The sequence below is a fragment of the Empidonax traillii genome, unplaced genomic scaffold, assembly GCF_003031625.1.
Source record: "Empidonax traillii isolate 1590-97213 ecotype Southwest subspecies unplaced genomic scaffold, ASM303162v1 scaffold686:size905440, whole genome shotgun sequence".
Taxonomy (NCBI): Eukaryota; Metazoa; Chordata; class Aves; order Passeriformes; family Tyrannidae; genus Empidonax; species Empidonax traillii.
The window spans coordinates 649,670-671,598 of NW_020955879.1; the positions used below are offsets into that span (position 1 = coordinate 649,670).

Consider the following 21,929-nt stretch of genomic DNA (forward strand, 5'->3'; position numbering starts at 1 on the left):
ATATAGACATATGTATATGCATATTTATATGAGATTCCTGCATATTGTTAACAAGAACAGACTATTCAGAAAGTAATAGGTTTATTTACAACAAAAAAAAGACATCACTCATTTTCCTTGCTCTTGCTTTACCATCTTGCCTGTCTTCTTGAAATGTTCCTTCCTATTGTGGTAAAAATACCAATCTCATATTTCTTAGCTGCTGATTGGAAAATCTAGTAATGCACAGCACTAACCTGTTTCAAAGCGCACCCAATATGATCTTGTAAGTCATCAAAGCTCTAGGGGCTGAACTAGTGTAAGGAAGCCTAAGGAGAGGTTTCTCTGTCTTTAGGTTTTGATATGATATCTGACACCTGGCTATCAGGTCTTGGACATCTGTTTGACAGTTTTGACTTGTAATTATTATGATGAATCCTTAAACAAACAAATCAGGGTAGACAATGGAAAACACACTAGAAGAAAGTAGAACCTGGTCTGTTGCTAGGGCTGATGTGTGTAGGAGGAATCAACAAATATATTTTCCTTTTTTAAATAAACTGGAATTTTTTTTCTACTTTTCTACCTACTGAAAGCATACAGTACAATGCATTTGGTGCTGCCAGTTTAAAGTGTGAATCATTTGGTAGAATTACATCCTCAAAACAAAAGGTACTATTATTGCTTTTACTATGATGTATTTACTGTGGCACATACTTGCAAAATGAAGAGCCTGAAGTAATACTCCTAACACCCTATTCAGACACTCAGACTTAAGCAGACTGAAATCAAAGCACCCATCACTCTCCTTTAGATCAACAGGATTTGTGAGTGTACGACATGTTAAGAATATAAGGCCATTTTTACTTTGATTCCTTAATAAATGGACTTAGGATCCTAACTGGAAAGCTGTAACTTATGTGCATAGCAAGGGGGTTAAGGTGGCACAGGGTTAAGGTGGGAAGGCATCATAAGTTTCTTTGCTCTGTTTCAACATTCTGAAATTTGATGCCATTCACCAGAGGTCTCCTAAGTGTAAAAAGTTTGTCTCCTCTTGTTAAATTGCCACCTGCTCAGGGAAACGCTAATCCATTAAGGTCAAGCAGTTCTGAGGAGGTGCTGCAGTGCCTGCGGCAGCCTCTTGAGTTTCACTTCTAGCAGCTGCAGGAAGATGAAGTCGGGATGGTCCTCGTTACTGAAATTAGACAGATCAGGAAGTAAACAGAGCTTGCCTTTCATCTGATCTGGCTTTGAGATGGGAAAGGTTGGGGAAGGGGGCAGAGCACAGGGTGAATTCCTCTTCTAATTACTTTATGGGTCAGTTCTCCAGACTTTATGTCAATGTCAGACATGCATAATCTTTTTTATTTTTAAATGAGAGAAAAGAAAAAAATCTCATGGACTACTGAAGATTTTAGGGTTTACTATCATTTAGTTCTCAATACCATGACTTGCATGGGGCTTATTATACTTTCCTTTGGGAATGAGCAGCCAACAGACAGGAAGAGCCATACTGTCTGAATAAACTTCTCTCCTCCTTTACACAGTGAAACCTTTGCCTTTTGTGTTCATTGCTTGGTTCCTTTCCTCTGAAGTTGATTTGAGGATTATGAAAAGTACCGGACTGACAGCACAGGCTGGAGCCCTCTATTTTTCACACCTGAACTGCTGGAATAGCAGCCCTATGAGAATCAGATGCCACCTCCATAGCAAAGGCTTCCCACATCATCTCCCCTCTCTGCAGCTTGTGCATCATCACCTTGAAGAACTCTCTGATTTGCAGATGGTGACTTTGGATAAGAGAGGAAAAAAACCGAATGATGGAAGGTCATTCAGAAGCAATGCATAGGTGTGCTCAGCATGAGCTATAACTCATAGCAGCCGTTCAGATGTGCTCCAGCAAATGAACGAAGCAGACTCAATTTTGTTTTGTCTCACTGAGAGCTAGTATTGTCTGGGATCAGCTAGTGCAAAAGCAGACTTTTCAACACCTTTTTTGGGTAGCATAGGCTGCGATTATAGAAATTCCATAGGCGCAGGCAGCCTTAATGCTTCAGTCCCTGCTTTTCACACACCCACTTGGAGTACTATTTTCACAGGGTTTTTAAGAGCTGCTTTAGAGAGCTGCGATAATCCAGGGGATTAGTGAGAGCCAGAGGGGAGCCAGACACATGATGCCCCACAACTGAAACACGCAGATGCTTTGCTTTGATGTGATAAGGTACAATGAAGCCTTTTAAAACTGAGATGAGGGAGTGTTTTGTAGAGCACTGCAGCATCCTAACTCTACCAGGGTCATCAGAAGCCAAGTTGCTGTGAAGACAGCTGGTTAACTATTTGATTCGATTAATTTTTTGCCTCCTTGATTCTGCTCAGCCGAAGTTCTCTCCTTCACTTTCCCCCACCCCTCTGCTTTCCCAGTCTTTGGGGCAATGGTGCTGAGCAAGCAAAGTGTATTTTACATCTGGTATCCTCAGCGAGATGGAAAGATGCCTTCCTCCAGAGTCAGTTATGCCTGCATTGTAGTTAGCCAGAAGGAACCTTTTGACAGGATGAAAATAGACATGTTCTACTATCCTCTTTCTTCTTCTGACTTGCAGCAGGCTTTTCAATATCCCAGAGCCAATAGAGTATTTTGACGTTTTTGTCTCCTCTTCTAAACTAGGCAAGATAGCCAAGCTCCTGCCTTTCCCTCTATAAATTTTCAGCATGTTTCTCCACCAGAGACAAACGAATGTCGCTACATTCCTTTTTGCATAACTGTTTCTTAAAATATATACAGAAAATCTCCAACATGCACACATATGCAAAGACGTACATGTTTAATCATATGTCTATATTTCTCTTTCTATATATGTACAACTTACTGGGGGATCAGGATGTTCAGCTGTCAATTTTCATTCATGCAAGAAATCTGTATGCACACAGCTGATGTCAGTTATGGCATTAGGCTCTAATGAGGATTACATTGTGTTGAGCATTTTATAGAGATCAGAAGAAACCCAATCCCTATGCCAAAAGTACTTTCAACCTACATAGTGCAAAATAGAAATAGTGGATAAGGTGATAGAAAAAACCCTTCTTTTCTAGATAGAAATGCATTTTTTATAAGACTATGTTAAGTCTGGTTTTCCCTGATGTTATGAAAGCACAAAAATTTAGTAGCACTTAACTTTTAAAGTCAGTAATTCATAAATTCAGCAGCAACTCTCAGAATTTCTTTGAGTATCCAAGGACACACACCATCAGGATTGTTTAAAAATATAACTCACTGATTACAGTAAATCTGCAGACTACAGATCTCAAAGTATGCTCTGAGGTGCCACCAAGATGTGTAGGTTGAAATTTTAACCAGAAAATACTAACTTAATTGAAACATCAGTAAAATGCCATCACAGATTCTGAAGCCAGATGTTTTTGCTTAGACCTTCGAATCTATACAGATTTTATTCTGAGTGAAGTTATTGAAAACTAACCTTCAGGCTCACAATGACAGTATGGGACCAGAATGCATTCAGACCAGAATGCATCACATAGTACAAATCTCAGAATGATAGATGGGATAGGAAGAGACACTACTGTCTGCTCCTTTGTAATATTTTTGCACTGTTTTCTCTTTTTTTCTTCAACACTTCAAACTTCTATTTCTCCCATCTTAGGTGAGAGTCCTAACTGGTAAGGATGAGACAACTATGGAGTCATTGCTTATGTCTGTAAATAGTTACTGGAGGTTTTGCTTTCATTCTTGAAACCTCCAAATTTGTCACTAAATAGAATTGTTGAGGTTTTGGCCAGCCTGACTTTCCTCCACCATCTGCTGGGCAAACCATCTTGTCTTTGGGATGTAGTTGGAAGAAGTCTATTATGATTAGTATAAATGCTGATGGAAAACAAAGTCTTTTTTTGAATGTTTATATTATTCCATCATTATTCCACATTTGCTAATTAGACCCTATTCCTCCACTGATAGTTTCATTTAAGAAGAATGGTAAGCAGTACACAGTTGGGATTTTGTCATTATGAATAAACATATAGTTATTTAAATGCAATCCAGAAGAGATACACCATTAGTATATTGCTAGTTATACCTCCTTCCTTGGCACAAATCTTTTCCTCTTGTTATCTGGAACAGTCCTAAAATGATTATTTCGTAAAAATACTAACTGAATTCTAAAAGAACATCCAGTCAGGACTGGGCACAATGTGAATATTTTTAAAATAATGACAACAAACCATCAATTAAACTAGAAGTATTGTTCGAATAGATCAATAATTGTAAAGAAACTGCTCCTGACATGAGCTGAGGTCTGTAAAAATGATATTTTGTAGTAGCCTCACATCAGCAAATCTCTTCAAGATGCTCTTTTTAATGTGCAATATCTTGGTTTCAAAATCCCTGAAGAATAAGTGATTATCTCTTTCATTTTAATGTTCCATAGGTACAGTACCACATATTCTTTCAAAAGTCACTTGACTAAGGGAACAGAAGATGTTAGCCCCTTTGTGAAGGGGAAAGCTTTAAAGAGCTCTTATTATTATTCTGAAAAATGCAAACAAAGCTCAGGAGGAGTCCCTGTTAGGAAGCCATTTGCATCTCTTGGAATGACTTAAAACTGATGAAGATGACAACTTGAGTGACTTCTTACCCACTGTGGACCTCGAAGGCTCAGGCAGAAAAGGAAGTTAAATATTGAAATTATTTTTCTATTGAAGGACACAAAAGCTGATCTGATGTTTAGGCCTTCTGTCCCTGCTGCCTTTGGCACTTCATCATGTGTGACCTTGACTGAGGGAATCACTGGTCTCCATTTCTTCAACAGCCAGTGACTGCAGTCTCGTGCTGATATTGGCAGCACATGGTGCTGCTTCAAAATTGACACTGTCTCACTTCTTGAGAAGTCAGGTCTTTTTACAGATTGTTTTATCTACTGGCAACATTAAGATTTCCTTTGCAACAAATTCCACATAACTCTGGGACAGCAAACTGGATTCTGTGACTACACCCAGATTCTGTCCACAGAATCACAGAAAAGTAGAGAAATGTTTTTGGGCAATTTATTCTGGAGTTTAGCATGTGTTAAGATATTCTAAAGGACAGAAGGCTTTCCTGAATTGAAGAAACAGTTAATGGAAATCAAAGGCAAGTGACAACAAAGAATGCATTTGAAGACTTTTTTCCTTTATAGAAGACCAACGTACCAACTACGAAACCCACATTTTTAGGTAAAATTTACAGTATGCCAAAAATAAGATATCTTTTACCGAGAAGTCCATGAGAAATGCTACAAAAATATGTGGAGGGCCAACAGATTCTTTGAGCATTAGATCTGATTCAATAATATGCAGAGATATGACAACTCAGGTGTCTTAGCAGAAATTACTGACACTACTGTTTTGTAACACAATTTGATGGAAATGAACCAAAAGTTCTAACATCTGATGCTCATCTGGAAGAACACTTTGCCTGTGCAGTCTGTGCAGTCATCACCAGCTTCACCACTGACTTTGTAGAAGCAGAAAAAAGCCAGTGAGCACAGAGAAGAAACAAAAATGGAGCGTGACCAGTCACACAAAGGTAGAGAAATCACCCATCTAAATTATCACACAAAGAGCTTCAAAGGAACCCCAGCCTCAGAGTGCTTTCCTGGAAGCAGTTACTCTCATGATGCATGGAGCCACAGATTGTCATAAACTAAAAGCACACTCACTGAAGTAAATGCTATAAAGCCAGCCAGCCATTGGACACATACTGTGTTCCAGTTTTGACTCCTCTGGGCTCACCACACCCAGCCTGGATCTCTGTCCATCAGCCACAGACAATGAGTGTCTGGGCTATATGACACAATAAGCATGTGTGGCGAAATCAAAGCCCATTGAAGTCAACATCGAGGCTGCCGTTGACTACCACAGGGGCAATATTTCATGCAGTCACAGTTGTCTACACAAAATGGAATAGCTTTTCAAGCTGCCTCACTCTTCCATTTTCTGTCTTCTGCAGCAGCACATTTTGGGGTAAACTAGGACTAGTACGAGCCAGTGAAATATTTTCCAGCACACACTTTTTTGGTGGAGTTGCCTTCTTTTGGCAGCTACGTCCAGCGATGCAGAGGAAACCCTATTCCAATCAGGAACTTTGTAGCACTGTGGTTAGCTGCCAAAGTAGGGGAGTCCATAATTGGTAGGCTGACAGTGATTGCAAAGGAATGAGATATTACTGCTTCTTCTTATTTGATATTGAAACCTTATTTTAGCAAGGTGATAATGATCAGTCTTCCTGCAATTTGGAAGATAATTTACAATTATTCTGCCTTTTGGTGAAATGCTAAATAAAAGCTGACCGTCACATATCACAGTGGTGTTCTGAGCTTGATTAGAGCTACTAGGGACTACAGCAAATAAAATTAGTAAGTAATGATCATAGCAGCCAGTGATGCCTCTTAAAAGATCAAATATTCAGAAAAACAAAGAAGAAATGCATTCTTGAAAAACTGAAATTGGTGTCTGCAGTGTCAGGTGAGAAGAAATAACACAGGACAAATTAATGAGAGTTACACTTTAACTTTTCAGAGGGACCAGGATGTTGCTTCCAGCTTCACTGAGAAACTCAAATTCTCTTGGATTACATATCTAAAAATTTGGAGACAAGCCATGATTAGGTAATTGAGAATAAAAGCAGTCTCTTCTTGGCAGTAAGAATATAATAGTGCCTCTGTTACTACACTTGTTTTTTCTCCTTACGCTGGGTTTCTTGCTCATATCTGATTCATGCTGAAAGAGTAAGGTTGTGCACTAGGATCAGAAAGCAGCATGCAGGAGCAAGGATGTTTCTTTTGTGGAGGAATGGCACTGGATTTAATAAATGTCCTCAGCCTTAGTTCATTCGAAGGATTTCATAATGAAGCCCATTGTTTAATCTTCTCCCCTTCCATTGTTAATAATATTCTAATTATAATAATTATTATTTCTTGGCATTTACATAGCACTTTGCATCTTCAAAGCATTCACTAGCTATGAATCATATTGCTCACAAGTTAAGTTATAGAACTGGCCATGATTCCCCTTCTAATTTCTGAAAGTAAAACAGTTTTTAAAGTCCTGACTTTATGATGTGGAGAGAGACAGTTCCTGTTAGCTCATATTTGAATCTGAATATCTGGAGGATTTGATCTTACAAAGTAGCTTAGTTCTTTTGGGAAAGGACAAGGACCAAAACATGTAGAACTGTGGCATTCAACAGCTCAGAGGAATATTGAACAGGACCCAAAATGGATATCTAGACTTGATCCAACAAATTCAAATGGAATATTTAGTTGATTGTTATTAAAAACACTTTTACAGTTAAAAAAAATCCAGAAAAAAATACCAGAGGCATTTAAAATATTGCAATTTAAACCACATAAATTTTGAAGTAATGGAATTTTTTTAAGGTGAATGTCAAAGTTTTCATCCGCCCTGTTATGTTCAAAACTGTGACAGAGCACTGTGCCTTTTTCCTCTCCTCTAACCAGTTGCTGTGTGAACTATGGTCTCAGAAAACAAATCAGGAAATCACTATCTCCTGATACTGAAGAATTAGCACAGGAATGGTGTTCTTAAATAGGGAAAAGCCAATGCTGGGATTCAGGTCCCCAAACTTCAGATGCATACAAGTGCCTTCCCAACATGGGAACACAAGACTATTCACTCATCCCTGGTTGTCAGTGACTTTAAAGGAACGTTTGTATTGACTCAGAGCACAAAGTCTCCTTTCATTCAAATTTGTGCTACCTTTGACCTCCACACAGAAAGCCATGACTTTTCACCTTCTGATGGCCTGAGAGGCACATGAGCTTGGGTTTGGTCCATAGGTGATATTAAACGATTATGCTCAACAACAAACCAGATAATCCGTCAAGAAAATAAGCACTACTGCATTTAACTTTATAGGAGATGGTTACTCCTGGACTATGTATATTAATGAGTTTTGAATGAGTGACGTTTAATAAAATATTCACTATCTCTTCAACTTTCATTTCTTTTCTTGCTGGAGCCCTTTCATATTTGAAAATTAATTATGCACACCATATTTAACCAGGGTGAAATGAGACTTACATGGAACCTTTCCAGCTCTTCATTACATATTTAATTGTTAAAATAATCAAGCTATCCATCACACATTCTGCCACCCAGTCGTCTGTCACCTTGGAACCAGTCAGAGAGATCACAGACAGAGAAGTGTGGAAACGAAAATTTCACATCTCTTGTGCTGAACAATTTTGCCATTGAGAGGAATGGTCTTACCATGACATATCTGCATTGTATTTGCATAGATAACAAACAACAGCATCTTCATGGCATCTCCTATGCTTTGGGTTTCCTCACATTAAGCATTAAAAACTATGTGCATGTTCTTTAGCATGGAAGGAAAGTTCTTTAGCAGAGAAGAAATTCAAGCTCCTGTGTTTTCTCATTGATTTTAGAACCAGTCTAAGAACTTTATGAAGTACACAATGATCTGGCCAGCATTTACTAATAGCTATATATTATGTGATGCTTTTCATCAAAAACTTGTCCATGCACTTCACTAAAATGCTAGGTAATGTAGACCTTGTTTAATGGATGGTGAAACAGAAACTCTAGAACAGTATCAGGCTATAGCAGTAATCCTTCAAACATAACAGGGCACTTTGGAGAGCCTAGTCCTTTGACACAGAAAGCCACAAAAGAAACATAAGAAGAAGGATGAAACCTTCCGTTTTCTGAATTTGACCACAGTGCTCTTTCCACTGAGCTTTCCACATATTAAGAGCTGTGTGAAATCTTCTGGAATGTTTCATTTAAATCTGGGGTTCTGTGCTGCAGGATCAGAAGCCAATATGATGCCATGAATGCACAATATTTAAATTATGTAAAGTATGAAGAATTCAACCCTGGGGATTTTCAGTGGTCCCCCAGAATCTTAGAAAGTACAGGAGTAAAGGTATGAAGAGGAACAAAGTTGTTTTACCAACCTGGGTGTCACTCCCCAACTATCCCACATGCCAAATGTTCATAATGTCACCAGGAAAACAATAATGCACACTGCAGTGAGAACACTTTTTAAAGTGCAGGTGTGTTTCAGTAATCATAAAAATACAACTAGTTTTCAACTCAAAAAGGAACATGGATGGGGTGCAAATTTTAATGTTTCATATTTTACTGAAAGCATCATAGTGCTTTATGCTAAAGAGAGAAGTATCACAAAGAATATCTAATTCTTACACTGCATCCCCAGTTGGAGGTAAGATTTTCAAATGCATTTTAGTGGGATAATAAATATATAACAATAATAATAAATGCCAGTTAGTATATTTAAACCCAATCTCACTGTGTATTTCTCTACAAATGAAGTATGATTTCTATTTAATAGAAAATTTTACATAACCAAGAGTGGGCTTAAAACTAGTCAGATCTAACAGACCTCAGCAACACTGTAGCTTTAAATGACTACTGTCTAATGTTTTAATGTCCCTATCAGCAATTGTGCATTTCCCTGTGGTCTAAGGGGAAAACAAGCTTTCTCTTATTTCATGCACAAAGGTAGAACAAATACTATTAAAATCTGACTGAAGAGCTTTCCAGAGAGTATTAAATACATCTCAGCTCAGGCAGGCGGTGATGTATTGTGAAGGTCAAAGCTGATATGAACAGTGAAGCAGCTACTTGCAGGGAAATAATGCATTTGGATAAAGAAGTTGCGCCTATCAAATAGGGATATGAGCTGGAAAAAAACAAAAACCAAAACAAAACAAATAAAAAAAAAATCCATCCAAGATGCAAGAATCACAAAACAAAAGTCACCAACACCAGCCATTGCTTGAAGTATCAAGGACAGAACCAGTGAGGCGAATGATCTATCTTATAAATTAGACTTCAACTACTGTAAAAGCAGCCAAAGTGAGGGCCCAATTGTTTTTGTAGCCTGTCGGAAATAATTTCAAACCTGACAGGATACCATGGCTCGTAGTGTGATCTTACAGATTTCAGTGGTCATGCTGAGAGATAAGCAGAGAAGCACGGTAAAAACTCTGATAGCAAAAGCACTGCTGCCAGCTTTGCTGTACTAAGAAATTATCATTCACTCCAAATAGCATATCAGGCAAGTGCTGAATGACTTACTCTTCTTCCTCTCCCTCCTCCTCCACTTGCCTCCCTACCACTGCCCTCTTTTTTCCCCCTTTCTCCTCCCTGGGAAGACATGAAATGCTGTGTTTTATGGTATCAAAATCAACTGACATATCCAGCAACAACAAACATCAAAAGAAATTACACTGTCATCAAACTATCTTATAATATCATTAGTGTCCTAAATTAAAGCAAGATGATTGTGTCATCAGACATCGAACAATCATACACAGATACTAATAATGCTGCAAGTAGGTTGTAGAGTTCCACTGGGGGAAAAGGTGCCGTACACTCTCTCTGTAATTACGTTGGGAATGAACCAACAAAGCTATTTCTTCAGTTACAAATGGTGACAGGCAAGGCCATGCACTTCATGTGCCTGTCCGAGATGGGGTGCCCATTGCCCACTCCTTGGAACCCCAGCTGCTTGGCCCCAGAGGGCTCTGCCCACTCACTTGTGAAAAGGTATGGACACATTCAGAGGGGATAAGGGCAGGTCCTGTCACACCTGCAAAATCTTACAACTGCTGCCTGGACCAATGTAGAGCCTTGAGCACCAAGGGGAGCCCACGGGAAGTTGTGACGCCTCTGCCGCTGTAGAATCTATAAAGCTCCCTCAAGCAGGGCAGCAAGAGGGACCGGTGGATGAGGGATGTTGGGAGAGACACATGGCACAGGGGCCGAGGGTGGGGGGTGTTGCTGACAGCTTAACCCACAAATTTCTACCCTCTGACTTTTGCCCTCTTTTCGAAGCTTCAGTGTTGGTCTGCAGAATGGCCTGTGTTTTGTAGGTCAGGGAAATTTATTCCCTTTGACTTATAATCTCGTATATATGGACTAGTGTCATTACTATTTGCATCTGTGTGATGCTGTGAGGTCCTGTCCAAAACATATGCCCTGGAGATGAATATTTTCCTGGCAGAAAAGTATAATACCCACTAATTCCACTAAAGGTACAGTTTGAATCCATTTAATTTATGTGCACAATCTTCAAGCTGGTGGGGAGGAAAGAGAGTCCTCTGAGAAAAACACTAAGCAAGGATTGCTGGGACCTGATTTCAGTTCTTAGCATTGATGTAGTTTCAATTGTCAACAAATTACTTCATTAGCCTGTATTCACTGTCCCAATTGGAAAACAGAGAGATTTTCTTTGATCAACATCTCCAATTCTAAAGTAGCTGTTCAGGACAATAGTCATTTAACAAATGCTTTCATTTCTAGAGTCTATAACAATTTGACTCCAATAGCAATTTGGCTGTCTAGCTACTGTGATGTAAACAACAACTGTGCTGGTGGGGCTCATGTGCAACTAGAAGGTGGGGTACCATTCGGTTCAGCTTTTTCTCTGTAAAGATGCTGAACTGAAGCATTCTTTCTTCACCCCACAAGCCCAGCACATGCCCCTCAGTTCAGTATTCCTCAATTTAGTGATCTGATCCAGGTTAAATGCCCATGGCTTTTTCCTCCCCCCCCCAACCCCACCCTGGTTCCTGCAAACACATACTAGCACAGCTAAAGGGCTGGAAGATTAGCAGAAGGAATAAGGAAGTAATTTTCCTTCCAAAATTTTACCTTGCTGATGAAAAAGGTACTTGGCAATGCACTTCTGTAGACAGGCAAAAGCAGAACCATCTTCATTTTGCAGTGAGGGAAAGAAATCACAGAAGTATGTATTAATTTGCCCCAGGTCACACAGGAGTCTGTGTCAGGGCCAGAAATTTGACATAGATCTCCCATGTCTCAGATCAGGGCCTTAGCCATGAAATAATTACCAGAAACAAAATATTAGGTTAATTGTCGAAGAGTGAGGGGGTATTGCTGTGGTATATAATGAGAGAAATGGCAGCAATGCATTTCTAGTTCCTGGAAATATCTAAGATAATTTATATTCTGATAAGTGTCTGGAAAAAATTACACTTGGGGTTCTCTGTTTATTTCCTCTCAGTTACTTTCACATGAAATTTGCACAATTCGCAGTTCAAAGAAAGGTGTTTGCACAATGCAAACTCAGTTGAGGACTGAAAATTTAGACTCACACATCATCAGTAGTTAGGAAGAGTTTTCAAAAATATTCCAGAAATCAAAAGTCTGGGAAAAGAGACACCCCTTTAATTTAACTTGCTCCTGCTGGTGACAGAATACTGTCCAAAATCTGGAAGCTGAATTTCTTTCAAACCTACTTGGAAATTAAAGAGCAAAATCTTCCATCCAATCCAAGCTATCTGATTTCTAAGACAGAGTTACCTTGTAGAATATATAAATATTAATACTGGTAATAGAATAATAATGTTCCTCCACATTTAGTTTTAAGCAATTATTTAATTTTATTAATCCAAATAGAACAAGAAGGATTTCACTTCCTGTATCACGTTCTCTTTTTGTAATGGATCCTTTTAATTGCAAACTTTCCCTAACTTACAGTCTGCTGTCCTGGAGGTGCCAGGCAGGCCAGAGCACTGCTCTGCTCAAGCACAGCTTTGGGTTTAATAATGAGACTTCTGGACACTTTTCTCCTCAAACACAGTTGCAGGAGGTAACTCTCTCTCTCTCATCCACCAGCATTCACCACACTCAGCCCATAGTTCCACACCTGCTGAGCAAGGGACCTTTTCTCCTAAGGGCAGAAATAAAGGTGTGCAATGCTGCTAGGAACAGGGATTCTGGCAATGAAGTGCTTGGTCAGGCCCAGATTTATCTGATCCAGCACGGTAAGCCTCCAGTTCCATCAGGAAAGAAAATTATCATATACCATGAAGCCCATTCCCTTTTTCAGATTTTGAAAGAAATGCCCAGTATTTGTCCCTTAGACTCAAGCTGATAAAAAAATTTCATCCAGCCACAAAGTAAGTCCAACCACTTACCAAATCCTTTGTTTTCTCCTGAAAATATTTCATAAAATTCTTTGTTGCTCTGCACTCTATTCCAAGTAATGAAGATAAAAAAAAGTGCAGATCTCAAAATACTGACTAGGAACTTCAGTGGTTTGGGATTTTTGGGAGTATCCAAAGACAAACTTTCATTTGAGCATTTACAGCCAAGACAAAGTTAAGATTTTAATTTATGGTACACTCTGTGGTCTTGTGTCTGCACAAACAGGCAGCACAGTGAGACAAGTCCTTCCTCATCTCTAGAAGCTATGTACTACTTACATCCCACATGAGCTCCACCTTGAAAGGCTTCATATCTGGCTGGAATTCACCCCAGGTGAGTGTTTCTACTATAATGCTGTTGCCTCTCTATTACTACATGTCTTTCTCTTCTCCCATTTTGAAAGAGTTCTCAAGTTGCTTTTGTGAAATAAATACTGAGAGAACGTAATGAGAACCAAGTCTAAAGGTATAGTAAGAGAAGAGTATAATAAAAAATAAAAACTGTAATAATACATTAGGAGTATTGCAATAGTGTAGTATCTTTCAACAGAGATTATAGAAGAAAGCATTCATTAAGCCTCAATCATTTAACCTCCGAGGTAGGTAATATTACTATACCCACTTCACTAATGAGTAAACAGAGGCCTTGGCATGTTCTAAGCCTTGTCTATAGTTACCCAACAAGTCAGAAGAAAGGGAAGAGAAGTAATAAAATTAATAGCAGCAGAAAGTATTTCTAGTAAGACATCATGCAAATTCTCTTCCCTACTTCCAGTACCTGGCATCACTGTATTTCCCAAATTATGGTATTTTTATACTTATAACCCATAGGATAACCGTCTTTCTGCCACAATTTAGAGAAGGTCAAGTTGCACTCATGTCTATGGGCATTTATTCCAGGTTTTCCCTTTTCTCCATTTGCACCACTGACTCCCTTCTCCCCATTCTTCCTTGCTTCTGAGCAGGCAGCCAAGGCTGGAGGTGTCAAAGGAGTAATTTTCAAGTGAGGTTGAAAGGTGCAGATTCCCAAAGGGTCGTTTGAAGCCTGAAAATACGGCAACAAATTGTCAACTGTGTTTTAGAAAGTTCCCAACTGCAACAGCATCTATAGCGAGGAAACTTCTGTATGCATTTTAGACATATATATGTAAATATTAAGGATATTTAAAAATACATTAAAAAAATACATATGTATCCCTAACACAGTCATGTATTGGGCTTAAGTAACATTCAAGGAAGTCCCCCCCGCTGGAGAACAAAACAAATGTTGATTTCCCAACAGACTACCTTCATGTAAAATATCCTCTATCCCTTCCTAGAGAAAACAGAACAATTAGGGCTTCGTATACATAAAGTTAGAATGGACAACTACATCTTCAGAGAAAAGAAAATCAACTATCCTGTCTTTTCGCAATGGACTTCTGGGGATCAAATGTAAGCCTCTTTCTCAGACCTGGAGTGGTTCCAGCCAGCTCTGAAGTAAGGGGGTGGGAGAGACAAGCTTTCCTCCCGGTGTTAACTTATTCGTATCTGCACTGTTACACTAGCAGCACAGATAATGTGCTTCTTAACTGGGAATGGGACATGAAGATGCAAAATCAGTTAGCCTGGCACATCTTGCAAAACTCTGCAGAACAGAAATACCTGCAGTAATATTTAAAGGAGGTAGGTAATAAATAAAAACTGTTCAAGGATCCGGCCCACAGTTATTTTAAACCTGTCTTTTTGCCTAATTTCTGTCCTAACCAGTGATGTCTCCTTTCCTCCTCATTTTGATTCAATAGCCATGACAGAAGTCCACAGCTCCCCCTCTCTCCCATTTATTCCAAGGCATAATGTAGTAATTATACTTACATTTTTAAAGGTAGACATTTCTCCATAGGCCCTATCAACCTGTGGCCTCACGATTATAATTACTTGATCTACAGACTGTTAATTTTTTATCTTCCATAGGAATAAAATAGCACAGGAATAGGACACAGGGAAATGTAGAGACGTTTCAGACAGATACCAGATAGCGTTTCTCTAAAGACTGACATATGTGACAGGAAATATGAATATCAGGGGCATGAGAAAATGCATGATTTTACTTTTATTTTTTCCTCATTTCCTATGTCTCAACATGTAAACAGATTCACTGAAATGGATTCAATTTCTAGGTGGCTTCCTGGGTTATAAGCAGCAAGAAAACCATCCAAATAGGTTTCTGTTTATTACTTTTCCAGTTAGATTTGCATGGCATTGATGCTTGCTCTCAGGAGTCTATTTGCAATATTGAGAAAGGGTGTGAGTGAAATGAGGCCAAATCCACGACAAGTTTCTACTTAGCTTAGTTTTCTCTCAGTTACTTATGACATTTCTGTTTTTCTAGCCTGTAAACAAGATGAAAACCAGGAAAAGCAAGACTTGGTAATAACAGTGCTTACTCTGGATGGAAAAAACTGGTCCAAAACAGCAAGCCTGGCCTTGATTACATCTAGTAATCAAGCTGTGCTCAGAATTACTTGACTTAATGTCTCAGGAAATGTTAATCTGCACATGGAAAGCTTGGTTCTAGAGACTGTATGATCTACTGACATTGGGTAAGAAGTTAAAGTAATTCATGTCTCCTTTTTTTTTCCTACTGTAGTCTCATGTGTGGGAAGGGCTAACAGAAACAATGTAAAAACTGGTTAGTAAATGAGATTTTTTTGCCTTCTAGGTCAGTATGGTAACAGTACTAAACAAACAAAAACCCACAAACAAAACCTAGTAGCGAGTCAGAGGAACTGGGTGCAACTTATATGGGTGTGTTTTGGTTTCCACTGGACTTAAAGTACACTAATCTGACAGCATACATTTTAGTATACTTCAGTTTAATGAACTAGAAAAATACTTTGCAGAAGATAACACAATGTAGTAGAAGTGGATCACAGTGGTGACTGTTTTGTGTAAACTGTAAGTTTTTGAATACTGTTTTCCTAGAGAAAGACACGTATTAGATCTCAGGACTGTTAACTGTGCTGCAGTGGATTACCCAATTGCACATTTAATTCAAAAATAAAAAAGCAGTTTTATTGGGAGTGGGAGGTATGGGAGACTAAAGAAGCTCATGAGATGTGTGTTGTCTTGTTTATGTGACAGTTAAGTGCTGTCGTAATGCAAAAACTCTCCTGGTCACCATCAAGAGTTTGACTGCATTTGACAAAGAGCCTGGGGAATGGGAAAGAAGTTTTGGGGAAAATCATAGTCATTATGCAATAGGAATGAAGACATGTTTAAGGCTATATTTAGGTTTAATAGAACAGCAAAAGTATAGGTATAATCTGGCTATCTTGAGAATGAGCCAAATAAATTGTTCTTGATTATCTCGGCAGGTACTTGAGTACCTGTTTTAAAGTATTTCAGAAACTTGACGGCTATTTCATCTTGTCAGCAAAGCTTAACATGGTTCTATAGATCAGAATTATTTTCAGCTATTTGACATAGGTATGGATTTTCTACTGAGAATTCTGGATTATATTCAGCTGTCAATACATCCTGGGCCTGTGTTTGCCTTTTTTACAGGATTAACCTGGTGGGTTTTAGCCATCAATGTGATTGACTGATTATACACCCAACTCTTTCCCTTCTTTGTTATTTCTATGTGAGGAGCTCTAACAAAAAACATCTGAAATTGTTCTTGCTTCCTGGGTGAATGACCAAGCACTTCATGCTACTGCTCATATCCTGTGTGGTATTCTCTCTCCATTAAGACTCCCATCCATACTGCCTTTCTGGTATGTATCCTACATATCTCCTCAGCCTTGACAAGGTTTCCCAAGGTTAGGAAAACCTCAACAAGTTTCATTAGCACTCTCCTGCTTTATGTGACATGGTTGGTCATGAAAGTACTAAGTAAAACCTGTCCTAAGACTGGGCCTGCAGGGATGTCTAACTGCAGTATCTGTTCTTTCAGCGCAAGGTATTGTCATATTCAGCCCTACTTAAAATTTCTTGACCAAGTTCTCTCTTTATACCTCAGTAATTTTCCACCCCTGTGATATCAATGCTTCATGCAAGTCTATTCAGGCAAAACCTTCTGCATTTCATTTGCCTAAGAAAATCTTACCAAAACATAATATCAGTTTAGTGTGGTAACTGTAGTGGGTTGACCCTAACCAGATGTCAGGTACCCACTAAAGCCACCCTCTCACCCTCCCTCTGCAACTGAACAGAGGAGAGACAAAAAAACAGCTGAGGATTCATGAGTTGAGATAACAGCTGGGAGAGGTCGTTTACTGACTACCTTCACAGGCAAAACAGACTCAAAGTAGGGATTATTACTTACAGGATAAGAGCCAAAGAGTGAGAAATAAAATAATCTTAAAAACACCTTCCCCCGACCCCTCCTTCCTTCCATGCCCTCCCTCCTCCCACCAAGCAGTGAAGGGAGAGAGTTAATGGGGGATATGGTCAGTTGTTTCTGCCACTGCTCAGGGAGCAGGGCCTTCCCCTGCTCCTGTGGGTCCCTCCCATGGGAGACAGTCCTTCACAGACCTCTCTGGCATGAATCCATCCCTTAGCTAACAGTTCTTCCCAAACTGCTGTCCCGTGGGTCACTCCTCTGTGGGGTGCAGTCCTTCATGATTGAGCTGTACTGATGTGGGTCCCCCACAGGGCCACATTTCCCACCTGGGAAAAACCTGCTCCAGCATGGGTTTCCCTCTCCACAGGCTGCAGGTCTCCAGCAGGACCCTGGCCCATTTTGGGCCTCCCATGGGGTCACAGCCTCCTTCATGGATCTACCTGCTCCACCATGGGCTCCTCCATGGGCTGCAGGTGCGTCTCTGTACCCCGATGGTCCTCCATGGGCTGCAGAGGCACAGCTGCCCTACCGTGGTCTGCACCACAATCTGCAGGGACCTCAGCTCTGGTGCCTGGAGAACCTCTGCTCCTCCTTCTGCACTGATCTTGGGGTCTACCTTGTTCCCATGTTCCCACTCTGCTCTTCCCTGGCTGGAATTCTTTCTGTGCCATACCTTCTGTTCTTAAATATGTTATCATGGAGACATTTTTAACACTCCTGATTGGTTTGGCCAGTCGCTGGAAGCTCATCCCGGAGCTGGCAGGCATTGGGGACAGAAGAAGCTTCTAGCAGCTTTTGGTGGAAGCCACACCTGTAGCACCCCTTCTCCATCCCCAACCCCACCTTCCAAAACCCAGCCACAGAAACTCACTACAGGTAATAATCTATGTTGATAAACCTGTGCTGTTTGTCCCCTTCTTTCCATTTTTTCCCAGACTTTATTATTATTTTCTCTGAAAAGACATTCCAATAATTACATGCTCTAAAGTACTACACCTGCAGTAACCCAGAATTTTATTTTAAAACCTTGAAAAAATTAACAGATCACAATCCACTGGATTTTAAGATTATAAGGAGCAAACAGTATTTTCTACATAATACTTCCATAAATAAACACCATGGAAAGCAGTTTCCCACAAGCATCAGTAGTTGTTCATAAAATTTTATTTAATAATCACAGCATGTGATAACTGAAACTTAATCAAATCATACTGTCCCTGGTAGAACCTCCCCCATATGTGTTATAGGTGAACAGCATTAACACATACAGAGTGAGTTTGGCAAAACTAAAAGTATGGTGATCCCTAGACGTAAAAAGCAAATAAAAGGAAGATACCTGACTCAGACCTCCCCAAACCCTTTGTTCTTTATTGCCAGCAATTTAAAAACAAATAAACAAACAAATCAGACCATCTCAGAGGTAAGCCATGCATAGAACTTTGTCCCCACAAAGTTCTATGCCTTGAAAATATCTCTGCATTTATTTGCTGTTTGCAAAATGCTGACTGGCACAGCTACCTTCGAGTGACTAATATATCACTGTAATCAAGAACAGCTGGTTTTCTTGTGGAGTTACCAAATTCTCTTCAGGAGCCCTAGCTTCTAATTATCTCTAACTAGGAGCAGCCTCCACCTTGCCTTCCCTCCCCAGCAATACAGGAGACCGTGGTGCAGCACCACCAGCCTCCAACTCTTGCTCCCACACAACGAGAAGCAATGTATTAAACATACAATGCATGTTCTAATAAGTGGAGCCAACGAGAGCTAAAGAGCTTGCAGCTGCTGGTACCACCTGTGTCCCTTCGCTTCCAGCCAGAGCAATCTCCTCTCTGCAGTCCCTAGTTGTGGCGAGAGATAAAAGAGGCAGAAAGCGAGAGTGACATGTCTGGCTTGTGTCCTGCTCTCATCAGGAAGGAGCCAGTTGATCTGGAAAGCTTGCTTGTTTCCCCTGTGAATGTGGATGATTGTGCCTCTTTCCCCCGCACTGTTTGAATCTCCCACGTATTCCTCTGCCCCACACACTTGCAGCCATAGTTCACATAAGTGCAATTTCATTAGTTATCCCTCTTGGCTTTTTCGGGTCATGAGGATTGCTGTGGGTTGGTAAACTTGGCCTGACTGGGGAACAGACCTGGTGGGTAAATGTGGTTTTGGCAGACTGAGTGGAAATCCATCCTGAGATCCATTTTATTTTAAGAGACATTTTTATAATGGCTATTGACACAGAGCTGGGGTATTTTTTTTACCCTCCTCTCTTTTTTTTAATATGCTGCATCTTTTTCCCTTGCCTGACTGAGTGGTGATATGGACGCCTTTCAAAGTTTGGAATTATCTGTTGGCTACTTCACCGCCTCAGGACAACTGGCATCTATTCAGGAATCAGAAAGACCATCAGTTGTTTAGATCTTTTTCCTTTCACATGGAGTTTTGTTTTCTTTTTCCCTTTCCATGCATTTCATTTCTGAGTCGGCTGTTTTGAATCAATGCCCACCTTGGGCCAGATTGTGCCATTAAAGCACTGGCCGGTATTGTAGCCTGAATGGAAAGCAGGGTTGGCAGAAATAGGCAGTCACATAGATTCACACTAGGTTGTTACCAATATTAGTTATAAACAATGAGGTCTGTAGTTTCTTCTTACATAATTTCTACTGCATCCTCAAGCTAGACTCTCCTTTCTGCATAAAACCTTCTGCAGTTTCTCCACTCTTTTTACACATCTACTCTTAGCTGATCTTCCAAGTATGAGTGCTGGAGATAATTCCCTCAGTCATGTTTCAAGAGAAATACCTCTATTCTTGCAGTCTTGCCCTTTTTACTTCCCAAATCCAGAGCTGTTACCCCTTCCTTTCCCTTGTATCGTGTCAGAATGTTACTGCCAGTCTGATAGAGACAGTATGTAATTAGGCAAACATAACATTTCTCCTTCTGGTCCAATGTAGAATTGGCTCCTTCTGTTTCAATTTAATATAAACTAATGACCCAAGTTGCAGAGATATTTTAGGTTTGTGGTATAAAGCCTGGGCTCTTAGGGTTATCACAAAGCTCTGGTTTATAAACACCAATGGCTTCCTGTAGATATACCTTCTCTTCCACATAGAAACACTGTTCACAAACATTTTGAGGATTTCTTGTGTTTCCCCAGCCTTTTTGAATCCACCACAGCATTGGCAGGGAGATTTTTTCCAGTTTTCTCCTCTAGCTAGAACAACTCTCTGAATTTGAAAGTGTTTCTCCCACAATTTAGAAGAAAAACAATTGGATGTGGTACTGTGATGCCTGTTCCAGTCATTACAGCAGTAGACCTATTACTACTTTATAGGGAGCATTCATAATACTCAAATCAAATTATCTAGAACAAGCGATAGAGTAGATGGGGAGACTTTCTTTGTTCCCTGAAGTACCCTAAAGCAGAGCTCTCCCTGCTCACAAACTAGATAAAGAGCATGGGACTTCTCACCATCTGACTTAGTAGGTGACTGAGGTTAGTGGTATGAATACCCTACTGTACCATTACCTATTTACTGTGCTGTGTGTCATTTGTTTCATATTCATTGCTACACCCTTTGTTCTCCTTTGTAAAATACTCAGTAAAACCTTAGGTGCTGTGAGAAAAGATGCTTACATTTATCGGCCTGATTAATTACAACTGTTCTTGGAACAGAGGGAGCACAAGGGGTACGGTGAACACTTTAGAGGACAGCATAATTTGATATTCCTGCTGGTAAATACATCAAACAGAAAGTGACTATGTTAAACAAACAGCCTGCTCTGTATCTATACCATTAGTTCTGCTTGTAAAGAGGGAGTAAATAAGTTGACCTTCCAGCTTTCCGGGTTGTCCCATGGCAGCTCCCACCATTTGATTTTGTATTTGGACTGTAGCTCATTCCTTTCAATCATTGCAAAAATGGCATTAGACCAATTTCATTTCACTTGGACTGCTTCTTGCTTATCCCCTGTATGCACTGATGGTCCAGTCCTATAATGTGACAGATGTTGTCCTGAAGCAGACAGAAATGTAACAGCATTGCCCCACACCTTCCAGGAATGAACCAAAAGACAGCGCAGACTTTACTAAATTTTACCAAGATGTTACTTCTCTTCTTATATTGTTTTGTTTGTTTTGTTTTGTTTTGTTTTCTTCCAGGCGTTGGACACATACAGTTAACAGCATGTGGCAACTGATACTGTAAGTCTACCAGAAAGTGTTTATTGTCTTTAGGAACAATTGAGTCTTCATTTTAATTTGTTCCTCCACTCCTTTTACAAACATATTATTTATACAAACCACTAAGGGAACCAGATATCCATCCATCCATCCACATTTCTGTATAAACATGGTTTGCATGTTCAAATTCAGATGTGTTTATGAGTGCATGAGAGAAAATATTAATGCACAAAGTTGGGTGTAACTCAACAAACCACATTAGTGCTCCTTTGAAAATGTGATGCAGTATTCAAAATACTGTTGACATGTTAAATTAAGAAATGTTTAAAAGCATTTAACATTTCAAATATATCTTTATTCTCCTTACTTAGCATATGAAATTATAGATTCAAAACATAAATTGAAGATGTTCACATTGCCATCTCCTGTGAAACATGTTTGG

At 39.7% G+C, this 21,929-nt stretch overlaps 1 long non-coding RNA gene across 1 annotated transcript; it reads right to left on the reverse strand.

Annotated features, from left to right (window-relative positions):
• Nucleotides 1-851: 851 nt before the first annotated feature.
• LOC114065659 lies at nt 852-10,152 on the reverse strand. The gene is made up of 3 exons (XR_003573018.1): nt 10,117-10,152; nt 1,640-1,769; nt 852-1,174 (listed from the first exon to the last, which is right to left on the reverse strand). It is a non-coding gene; the product is annotated as an uncharacterized LOC114065659 (long non-coding RNA).
• Between the last annotated feature and the right edge of the window lie 11,777 nt (nt 10,153-21,929).